Genomic DNA, 12,685 nt, shown 5'->3' on the forward strand with positions numbered 1-12,685 from the left:
AATCTCAAAATTGCTATTAGAAACGCTTTATTGATGTTTCTCATTATAGACCAGTCTGGTTAAAAAAAAGGTCGAAAAATGTTTGGCAGATGTCTGAAGCTTTTAAGACATAGGTGAGGATTACTAAATGAAGAATATATGAAAAGGTACTCGTATTTTTACCTTGCATTTTTTTAAAACAATAATTTATGGTCACAATTTGATTTTTTGTCTATAAGTTTTTTCCCTTATATTTTAAATAAACAATATTTATATCATTTTTTTATATCAAGAATATCTTTATTTTCCCGTTTTTTCAATTAAAATTGATAAATAATTTACGAAGATATTTGCAAAAAATCAGTATTTTTGCATTAATTTATAAATTTTGTTAATTGTTTTATTAACGAAATAAAATGTTATTAATACATTTGAACATCGAGGAATTACCGTCTTTTAAATTGTTGCGAAATTTCCCCCCGATCTGTCAAATAGTTTTAAAAGTTTAAACTATTGAACTTGCCCTATGAATGATGCTAGACACATTTAGCAAATTTCATAGGATTTTTTAAGAGTTAAACTATCTCAGAAGTTAAATGCATATTGCGTTTTCATCGAAAATATTTACAAAATAAACGTTTGAAAAAGGTGTATGTTTTTTACTTATAAACAATTGTAATAACTTCTATATTTTTCAAGCTACAGACTTGTACGTACAACCATTAAATAGCTGGTAAAAAAACTCACATTAAAAAAAAAAACCTTCTATAACCAATAGAAACGAAGTTAGGGCCTATATTTAAAAAAATCATATCTCCATTGTTTATAAACATTAAGAAGTAAAATTTGCACAAATTTTGAATGAAAATCTAAACTTTATATTGAAACTTATAGCTATAAAATTCATCCAATTTTTCGAAACTTACAGCCCTTCGAAACAAAGGTACTTTCGAAAGATCGACATAGGAACTTCAAATTGAAAGACGTAGTGAACATTTACATTATCTCGGCCTTTTTCTTATTCTGGGGTAGCTCGTCGAGATATGAATAACTACATAGTTTTCACTGGCCGGAAAATATGGGAAACCTCGGAATTAAAATTTTAATTTGGCTGGAATAGTATGTCGCAGTATTAATAATGATGGCATAAATTTTCACCCCCCCCCCCCCCGGAAATCTCGGAAAATATAGGAAAATCAACATATATTTTTTTTTCATTTTATATCAATGATGTAATAATACTTATATATTTTATAAATTAAATTTCAGGTAATTTTTTACTTATAACTTATATTATTATATTCCTTATATTAATTATAATTGTTTGTAAACAATATTGATTTTTATTATATTTTTCGTGCAAATATGATATACAATATTAATCTAATCTGCGTAACTGCTTTGATAAAGTCGATTTTTTTATCACTTGTCTTATTAAATTTTGCAATGTTTATTGAACTTTACTTTTTTTATTTTCTTTACATACATTGCTTTAAAAGTTAAAATTTGGTTCATTCATTCGACTTCACTGTCAACTCTGAACCTTTTTGTTGCAGGTTGTTTGTCTTCACTTATTAAATCAGTCTCTAAATATACATCTTCAGAATCATTCTCGTCGTCAAACGTAACTGTACCGAGGTTGCAGCATATTTTCTCCTCTACTTCTTCCTTAGTACAATTTATGCACAAGTTCGTACAATTCAAACAACGTTTTCTGCACCCACATCTAGTAGTTTTGCAACCTGTGGTGCATTTGCATGTAATGTGCTTTAATGTCTCTTCGGGAATTAAATTATCTAGAGTATAAATTGGTTCAAAACCAGTGGCACTTTGTCTTCAACCATAGGCACAGGCATCTAACTTATTACCTAACCACATTTGTAATTGATAGTAAACCCGAAGAACTTGCTGTTTGGCTGCACCTTCAGTTGGTGGCAGAGTTTCTAGTTTAAAAGATATTTACCGATATTTCTGCTGAATTGTAAGTATCTTAAATCATTTAAAGAAAGTGTATCGTTGTGTTTTTTTTATAATTATTTATTATAATTGATTATTCATTCAATAGTTTTAAATATTACTTACAATTTTCAATCAAAAAGTAATTAAATACGTTTAGTTAAAACTTTTTTGTTCCAAATACACAAAATATTTTACTCAAAAAAGTATAAGTATATTGCTTTCTAAAGCCACTACACTGAGACTGAAAAATTTTGGAGCGTGGAGCTGAAACAGTTTCCCCTCCACTTTCATATGTCGATCTTTCGAAAGTACCTTCGTTTCGAAAGGCTGTAAGTTTCGAAAAATTGGATGAATATTATAGATATAAGTTTTAATATAAAGTTTAGATTTTCATTCAAAATGTGTACAAATTTTATTTCTTAATGTTTATAAATAATGGAGATATGATTTTTTTTAAAATAGTCGCTAACTTCGTTCCTATTGGTCATAGAAGGTTTTTTCTTTAAATGTGAGTTTTTTTTTACCAGCTATCCAATGGTAGTACATACAATTCTGTAGCTTGAAAAATGTAGAAGTTATTACAATTGTTTATAAGTAAAAAACATACCTCCTTTTCAAACGTATATTTTGTAAATAATTTCGATGAAAACGCAATGTACATTTAACTTCTGAGATAATTTAAGTCTTAAAGAATCCTCTGAAATTTGCTAAATGTGTCTAGCATCATTCATAGGACAAGTTCAATAGTTGAAATAATTAGCCTCAGGAATAAATAAATTAAATACCTTTTAAACTATTTGACCGATCGGGAAGAAATTTCGCACAAATTTAAAAGACGGTAATTTCTCGATGTTCAAATGTATTAATAACATTTTATTTTGTTAATAAAAAAATTAATAAAACTTATAAATTAGTGCAAAAAAACTGCTTTTTTGCAAATATCTGCGTAAATCATTTATCAATTTTAATTGAAAAAACGGGAAAGTAAAGATATTCTTGATATAAAAAAAATGATATAAATATTGTTTATTTAAAATATGGGAAAATAACTTATAAGACAAAAAATCAAATTGTGACCATAAATTATTGTTTAAAAAAAACGCAAGGTAATAATACAAGTACCGTTTCATCTATTCGTCATCTAGTAACCCCCACCTATGTCTTAAAAGCTTTAGATATCTGCGAAAAATTTTGCCGGGAAATCGATGATTTTTGCATAACCAGACTGGGTTATTATGTCACAAACGCCTCATCCCAACGTTGTTATGCATTTTTATATATTTCACACATTTAAACGAAAAGTACTAATGTGTTAACTTATTACAATGCATTAGGACAAATCATTGAAAATCACAGAATAATTATGTCATACCAACTGCTTGTTGTGTAAATAACGTAATTAACAATTACCCTATAGATCTAAAAACTCTAGACGCAATTTCCTAACATAATGACACATTTGGAAGCACACATTTCCGTTTCATAACATTTTTTTATCCATAATCATATTCTTTATGACTGTAATTTTTATTAAATTGGCTTAGTATAATACGTAATGGCGAATTTTTATTGTAAATAATGTTTACATCACCAGCAATGGGTTTCGTTACGGTAGAAGACAATCTCCACGAATAACAACCGAATAATGTTGTTCGATTCGAAATGATTTTGCGGATTTTGTAAAAACAAAATAGAAATCTACATTATTGCGATGCGGTCTAGTTATCGGTAATTTATTTCTAAATATAGAATTTTAAAATTGGGACTATGAAAGTAAAATATGGTTAACATTGAAATTGAAGTGGCCACATGGTTTTAGACTCGTTTTTACTAAGCTAAGAGATATTTCTACATAATTGGTTAAAAATAGTAGCTACTTATAAATAATATAGGTTTCGTTTTTTTTCTTTGGTTGTCAGAAACTTAATCTATCTTTTTCTGCGTCCGTATAGATTGGAATATAGGTATAAGACCATATAGAAATATAACACTAGTTGGTCTACAGTTTCAAATACTTGGGAACCCAAATATAATGATAATAGTTCCGCTGAGAAAAATAAAGATAAGAATAACAGATTCTTTCAATTCACATTAACAATTAATTCATATTAACCCTTCACCGGTAGGGTCTGCCACTCCACGCTCATCTATTATATACCACATTTGTTGTGATTTTTATAAATAAAAACTAGGAAAAACAAAAATACATGCCAATAAGTCTGACTTTCTTCATGCTGAACACCATGGAATAAATACATCAAGAAAAACAATCTTGCAATGCACCAGCGGCAATAGGCATATCAAGCAGAAGAATCAGGTGAAATCTCTCTGCACAATCTAGTGTCGGAACTCGAAAGGAATTTACACCACATTAAAGAAGTCGCACATGCTGCATTTTTAGACATCCAAGGTGCATTTGGTAATACCTCTATCGAGTGAATCTATGAGAAAGCCAATCAACAACATAACATTCAAGTGGCTTATTCAGATGCTTCAGAACAAAATAATACCCACAGATACGTATTAAAGTGCCATAAATCTGAGGACGAGTAAGTGTTGCCCTCAAATGGGGGTATTATCAGCAACATTACGGAATATAGATGCTGATGACCTGATTCATGGGCTTAGCAGCCAAGCAATCTGGGTTCAGGGTTTCGCAGACGATATTGCAATAGTGACTAGGGGAAAATTTATCAGTATTGTTACGGATCAGATGCGATATGCTCTTCATTACATAGAAAATTGGTGTCTGAAAGAGATCACCCTTACACCACACCTCTAATAGAATTATATTAAGTATTGTCTTTAAACGGGATTAAACCACAATTGATTGTAATGAGAATTACATTTTAGAATTACATTTATACATTTGATTTTGACGTATCGATTTTCAACCTCAAAATCGTTTTCAAAAATTTTTTATAAATTAAGAAATTATGTTAACCTGTAATGTCTTCAGGTGGCGCTTTGTTGCTGCTAATTTGACTGTTAAATTACTTGGCCTCGGATATTTTATGTTGGTATACTCTTATTGCTGACTTCTTCTTTCAGCATTGGTAACCTGAGCCTGCTACATCCTGTTAAAAGAGTTTGTAACGTTATAAACTATCTATAACTCTCGACTTTTGTCATCTCAGTTTTACTACAATGCAGAAGTAGGGATAACTCAATACAAAGGGAAGTAGAAAGCTGGCTTTTCTGTGCCAAATTCATTTATATTGTTAAATCTTTCTTGGGATAAATTTATATTTAATATTCAACCAGTATCCAGTGGCTTTTTTAATATTTGTTTATCTATCCTATACTTAGTTCTTTTTTCGTACATAACCAACACACCATGTGTTTCTATTAACTTTATAAATAATTCTATATGCAGTTAGTATCTTTAATACAATTTCATCAATTCATTTATTAATTACTATTTTCATTTAATTATCCTTTGCAATTATCTATCAGTTACTTTCTTTCAAAAAATTATTTTTCTATGGGAAGAAAATTGATGCAGTCGTTAACTCAAAGTTTATTATTTCAGATTTTTTTTGACCTTAATAAGTTTTTCTTGTTACCCTTGTTGGGTTGAAGTTCCTAAAGCCTCGTGGTGTACCACACATAAAGATGATAACTGCAGCAGCATAACAGCTTTCATGCAGGACTCAATAACTGCTTTAAATTACATCGGGCTCGATTCCGGCATCTCCATCAATCTATAGTCGACTCATTCAGCCACAATCTATCCAACCAACTTTGGAAGCCATTAGCAAGTTATCTTGTTAACCACATGAAGGCATAAGTATCAATTTAAAATTTTTGCAAAGCTTTAGGCAGGACTTGCTTTTGTTTTTTTATTTAATATTCAAATTTCATTTACATATATTTTTTGTACAATTAATATAATAAGTTCAAAGGAAAAGCACACAGAATGGGAAACAAAGGAGTAAAAATACTCTGTTACGCAGACGGCGCAATAAGAGGATAAGTATTTAATATGACTTTCTCATCTTAGAAAACTAAAACAATAGAAGTCAGCAAAGAACAAATCAGATGTAAAATAGAAATTGAGTTCATCAGTATTGAACAAGTAATAGAAATAAAATATCTTGTAATGTAATTACACTGTTTAGCTATGGAAATCTGGACAAAGAAGTGAGAGATCAAGTACAAAAAGCAAATATACTGGCAGGATGCCTTAATACCACTATATGGCGAAACAGACATATTAACACAGATAAAGTCAAGAATTTTAAAGTCAGTGTAAGACCAATAATGGCATATGCCTCAGAAACAAGACCCGACACAGCCACAACAGAAAGGCTACTGAAACGGCAGAGATGAGAGTACTCAGAAGAATTACAGGAATTACGATGAGATATCGAAAGTAAAGTGAAGACATTGGAAGAAAATGTAACGTAGTGTATAAACGAACACTAAATAGAAAAAAAGCCTGGAATTACCACATAAGCAGAATGGGGGAGACCTGTGTCGTCAAAATAGCAAGAGATAAATCACCAACCGGCAGAAAAAGTATCGGACGACCGCGAAAAAGATGGAGTGGCAAACTTCCACAGAGGTATTAATACGCCAATGAGGAAGCAGAATTGCTTATAAAGAGGAAGAAGAAGTTATTATCGTGGTTTGTTTGTCCCAGCCAAACTCATTTTACGGATTTACGTTTAAGATAAGACGTTCTCACAACTGAGAGACTGAGCTTGACGAGGCCTAACAATTGGCTCCCAAAGAAAGAGTTTTATTGTTATACATTGGCTTCCAACTTTCAGACGTAGTTATATTGTTATAAGTTTCATACACATTTTCTTTCATTTAGTAAGATAAGGGCTGCTTCTTTGACTTTTTTTGCTGTTTTTTTCGATGCATCTTTCCATTATAATCTGTGCTCATTGTCCCAGGTATGTTTGCATATCTGGAATATGTCAAAGTCTCTGCTTTTGATGTGTGATTCACGTTCATTTATCCTAACACTTAGTGGTCTCACGGTTTCTCCCACATAAAAATTAATTGTTGGTTGTTTTGAATCTTGTGATTTCCTATACTTCTTAATTTTTCTAATAATCTCTTCACATATGAAATTGTTGTTATCTTCAAATCTCTTCTTATGAGTACTTCTGGATTTTTTTGACGTTTTGTTGTTTCCTTTTTAAAATTTTGTAAAATTCCTTATTTATAAATGACAATACATAATCATTTTTTATTAAGACCTTTGTTAGCATGTTATTTTCCATAGTAAATTTAATTCATGTACTTTTTTTATTAAAGTTGATGTCCATCAAAAATATATTCAGGCTTCTGGACCATGAGTGGTGAAAAGATTGGTGAAAAGGCTGGTAATATTAAAACTGACTTATGAATAATAATAATTTAAAATACGAAAAGAGATACAATTTGACGATATTTCAGTAAAAAGTTTTGTTATTTATTTTGCTATGTGGCGATTTAAAATGCATCTAAAAATTTTATTAATTATACTTATTACAAAATTAACAACTAGGGATAAGAAATAAGTATGACTCAAGCTGAAGTAACACAATGCTTTGAAGTTACACAATCTGCAATATCCAAAGTTATAGCTAGATTTCGCGAAACGACCAGTAACCAGAGAAGACCTGGACAGGGACGACCAAGAAGTCCACCACGCTTACCATTACTCACCGAGGTTGTACATTGTTTCTTTGAGCAGTAATCGTTTTTACGATTGGGAGTTTCTTTGGACAGTATTCGTTTTTTATGATTGGTAGGTTAGTAACCTTGTCAATCACTCTCCACATTATATACGGGCTTTGGGCTGACTATAGTATAGTAACAGCAGAGCTCCTCAATCCACCCAGCAATTACCCCAGACTCTTAGAAAACTTGATGGTAATATACTATGGGACAGAGCTAGAAGTACAGAGATACGACGTAGATGCAAGGTGGAGAACATTAAGGACTAGGTAAGAAATAGAAGAGTAGAATGGAACGATCATATAAGCCAAATGTCAACCAATAAAGTAGACGGAAAGAGATGGTTCTCCAATAATACGAAGACGATCAGTAGGAAAACCACGAAAACGATGGAACGACAGCTTAGTAGAGGCACATTGAAAAACAGACAGAGTCATGTCTATATAAAAAGAAGAAGAAGACCTCTACTCTCCTACAACAAAAGTTTTCTCGTAATTACAACACTTTAATAAGCCAAATACGGTTAGAAGAAGGCTGACAGAATATTATATCAACCCGCGCAGAGCTGTCTATACAAAACTATACCTTTCATTACTTTTTTCTATTATAAATAAGGGCATATACAACTGTACATCTTTAATTAATTTTTGGAGTGCTTCACCTTACACTTTACTAAGCCAAAATCCAACCCTAAAACGTTTCTGATGAGTTTACAACATAATACATTTGATGAATACTTAGAAATGCGCAAATTAAAACGACATACGAACACAATGACTTTTAATTGCACGTGCATGTTTACTGACGTCGAAGAAACTTAAAGGAAACCTGAGAAAGTTTGGTTTACTTCAACACTCACGTGTACATACATTATGTGCAAATTTATAAATCGCTCAAAAGAAGCTAAACTCATCGACCTGAAAAATGACGTATTCCGTTTATATATTATACTTAAAAGAGCGTAGAAAACTGCGGTAAAACTGTAAAAATCTGCAGTTTCTGTAATAGAAATAGGTTGGAAAAATTAGTTAAGCTTTTATAGGCAAAAACTGGTTAAGATGTGTTATATGTAACGATTGTAGTCTAGTCTTCACAGACGAAATCGCCACTCAACCTCTAAAAACATACTAAAACAAGCTGAATTTTGCTGAGAATGTCAATCTTGGAATTACAAAAAAGATGCAAAAAAATTTGCTTTTCCCTACCGCCCTTCGTAGGGGGGAAAACAGAAAACATGGATTTACTAAGAATCTGTACGCCGCGTCGTAGAAAAAAATGTTTCAAACAAAAATGTAGCTGAGATAATTTTGAACAAAAATTATTATTAGCACTTTTTCGAAATCAATTTTTTACTTAAATAAAATTTGTATCAACTCGACGCACAGAGTAGTATTTTAGATAAAATGCTGGCCAAAATGGCAATTTCAAAAACTAGCATTTCGGGTGGATTCTTTTTTCTAAATTAGGTAGTTATATGTGACATCATCCCCACAACAAAGAAGGAAGCCCATAAGTAGGAGTGAAAAACTTTTTTGATCATTTTTACAGTCCCAAAATTGACATCCACAGCAAAGTCAAGCTTGTTCGCCATATATTGGAGAAATAGACATACTTCTATGACAGAAAGGTTAATTTTCTTAAATAATTATTATTTTGTATATCGGTTTCCACTTTCCAAACGAAAAAGCAAATATATAGAAAAAGAACAAGTCAATACTATTAAATTTGAAAAAGAGGATATATATATATATATATATATATATATATATATATATATATATATATATATATATAGTCAAAATATTACTTAAATATATTTAAGAAAAAAGAAGAAACCGCGAGAGAAAAACAGTTGGTTAAATCATGGATTTTCAGAATCTGAAATAAAGATAAAGACAATAATTATGCGATATGCAAACAAATCATAACATATACACTCTGAAAAACATCGTAGAAAGCAATCTAGAAACCGGAAACGAAGTAATCTAGAAATAATCTTGACATTTAGAAACTCGAAAAAAGCAATTAATTTATATGTACTGTGAACTCAATAAACCCTTTGTTTATGTGGCAATATTAAAAATGTCGTTTGGCTAAGTTTAGTTAAGTTGTTTAATACCCAGATGTCAAGATTTGAGGCATATTAGTTTTGGTGTACGATAGCGGAAGACGTGAAGTAATTAGTCCTTTAAATACAGTTTTGTGGCGATAACTCGCATTAGCGGTAAGTTATTTTAATTTTGTCTCTTTGATCACGTAAATATATAAAGAGTTATCTTTCTAGAGTCCCACCGAAAGGCTGCATTTAGCAGCCGTCTTGATTTTCATGTCATCACAATAGATTTCGACCTTTGTTTGAACTGGATGACGATATGTCACGTTAGATTTTTATGGATGAATTAGAGATATATGTGTAGAACTGATTTTACGACTAAATTTCCATTTATTTCGTTAATTATAAGGTTCATTTGTTTCGTTAAAAATTGGTTAAATAAATTGGAGTACGTTGGCGTAAAAGACATAAAAAGATGGATTTTTAACCAATTTACGTTTGTACCAATATTTTAAATATTTTAGCCTCCACTGAGCGGTAGTAGCTAATCCTGTTCCTAATGTCCTGATGGATTTAACAACACAGCGAAGGATTAATGTCGTTCAATGTGTATGCTATCTTGTATAGTATTCTTAGAATCCACAGGTATGGTAGCGTCTCTACCTTTGTACTTTGTACTTTCACTATGTCTCGACATAGGATATCTGGAGATATGAATAATCTCGTAGGCCAAACCACATCGCCGCATATTGCACATAGAATCGACATAAATCAGAGTCACAAATAATCAAATTTTGTTTATTAAGCCCTGATTAAATATTGTGCCGTTGGTTCTTCAATAACAATAAAAGCAAAAAGAAGCAAAATATATTTCAAATTGAATTTAAGGATCTCTCATTAAAACGGTAACAACCAACATCAACTTGGAATAAAACATAGATGTAGGGTATATACAAAAGATCTTTTAGGTTATTGTGTGAAAAGATTTGTGAGATCAAGCGACCTCTTTGAAATCTACAACTTCGGAAAAAAAATTATCTAAAACTGTTAGGAAAAACCGTAGGTACTTAAGAAAAATCCTAAAAGCAGATGTACATATAATACATAAAATACTGCCTAATAAAAAATCATTAAGGAAAAATTCTGCGTGATTGGCTGTACTTATACCATACTTAATTAGAAATAAAAAATGAAGTATAATTTTTTTTTTGTAAGCCAAAGTGCCATTGTGCCAAAGTGAGTTATTGACGTAGAAATGTACTATGGTTCCCGCGCGTCGTTCTAAAAAACGTTTCAAGTGCCAGCATTAAAATTAGAGTTTCAGGAGATTCTTATAGATGTCAGTGGCTGTATGTACGGCATTATTTTTCTTTAGAAAATCGTAAGTCCAACGGGACAGATGTCTCTACTTCTTTACATTTGCATATGTCAGCTTTGTGCCTTTGTTGTGAGTGATAATAGTTGATTGTATTAAGTCAATTTGGAGCGTCATACAAAACATACAAACTTACTGAAGTAGGTACCTCTAAAAAAAATATCTCAACGAACAGGTTTGAAATACAAACCTAATGATTTTCCATTATAAACTTGTGTGTTTTTTGCAGATCGCCTGTAACTGCAAGTTGAACTGTAAATATGTTACTTAGGAACGGAGACGTTTTCTTTTGAAAAGTTCCAACAAGAAAATGCTAAAATACAACGCACTTTTCTAATGGGGATTTTAAGTATTTTCGGTATTCAAAGAAGACGATATGGTTTGTATGAGGATGAGCAAGACAGCCGACGACGTCAAGCAACAATATGCTATTCATTTCCCAATGGTAATAAAAATTTGGGCGGGTATGAAAGAAAATCTTTCAAGATACTTTTGCTGTTGATGATAAAATATTGCGCATGATGGTCGAGAAGAAAAGATAGGGTGAAACGTGTTATACTGATAAACGTATCAGACATGCTGCTCCAAAGTTTTCTAAATATGATCGTAATGCTAAAAAAACACATAAACATGATCCCAAGGGATGTTGGTCAAGAACTAAATCCGCATAGGATTACATTAGCCCTGATTTATACATGCACATATTTTTCAAAGCCTTATTGTAAATACACCCAGATGCAACAGTCACCTATAAGTTTTTTATGTCTGGGTTCATCAAGGACTTTTCTAGCCTGTCTTTCCACAGACTACGAGTTGATACGTGCAGTACATGTGACACATTTCATTGTCAAATTTAAGCCAAGAATGGGTCAAGTGCATCTGCCATAACTCAACTAGAGCTTCACCGTAAAGCCAAAAGCGCTAGAGCGTTGTTAAAGTAAAGTACCATCGACTCTCAATATCCCAAAAGCACAAAGTATTGTTTATCTGTGGATCCCCAGAAGGTTATGTTTGTTCCAAGGCATACTGGTAAAACTTGGGAGTTTACATGCGTATGTATCTTCTCGTGGAGCCAACGAAATTACCACATGTCTTCTCTAGCTTGTTAATCGTGGTCTAATCTTTTAAGAAGCACTTGGTATCCTAGTGCAATGTGCGGGATGCACAATAAAAATAGAATTTTACTATGTATTGTACTTTGTATGTATTCAGTACTTTGCTTTACGTTTTTGAGGCTCTGAGACTCTTAAACAGAAGAATGTTAAAAATCTTGAAAGCTTTGAGATGTGGTGCTACCGCTGTATACTAAAAATAAGTTGGGTGGATAAAATTACAAATGAAGAGGTAATACGCAGAATAAATAACGATACAGAAGTTATACTGAATATAAAAAAGAGAAAACTTGAATACTTTGGCCACCTGATGAGAGGACAAAAGTACACATTCCTACAAAATATAATGCAAGGAACAATCGAAGGACGCAGAAATTCAGGCCGTAGAAGAATGTCCTGGATGAGAAATTTAAGAGAGTGGTTTGGCTGCACCACTAACGAATTATTCAAAACAGCAGGAAATAAAATTAGAATCGCCCTAATGATATCCAATCTCCAATAGGAGAGGCACTCAAAGAAGAAGAAGAATTA

At 31.7% G+C, this 12,685-nt stretch overlaps 1 protein-coding gene across 4 annotated transcripts in view; it reads right to left on the minus strand.

Moving 5' to 3' along the window:
* Window positions 1-12,685, minus strand: part of jvl (javelin-like) — a 539,968-nt gene that overhangs the window by 99,378 nt on the left and 427,905 nt on the right. The window lies entirely within an intron of this gene.

The sequence above is a fragment of the Diabrotica undecimpunctata genome, chromosome 1 (assembly GCF_040954645.1).
Source record: "Diabrotica undecimpunctata isolate CICGRU chromosome 1, icDiaUnde3, whole genome shotgun sequence".
Taxonomy (NCBI): Eukaryota; Metazoa; Arthropoda; class Insecta; order Coleoptera; family Chrysomelidae; genus Diabrotica; species Diabrotica undecimpunctata.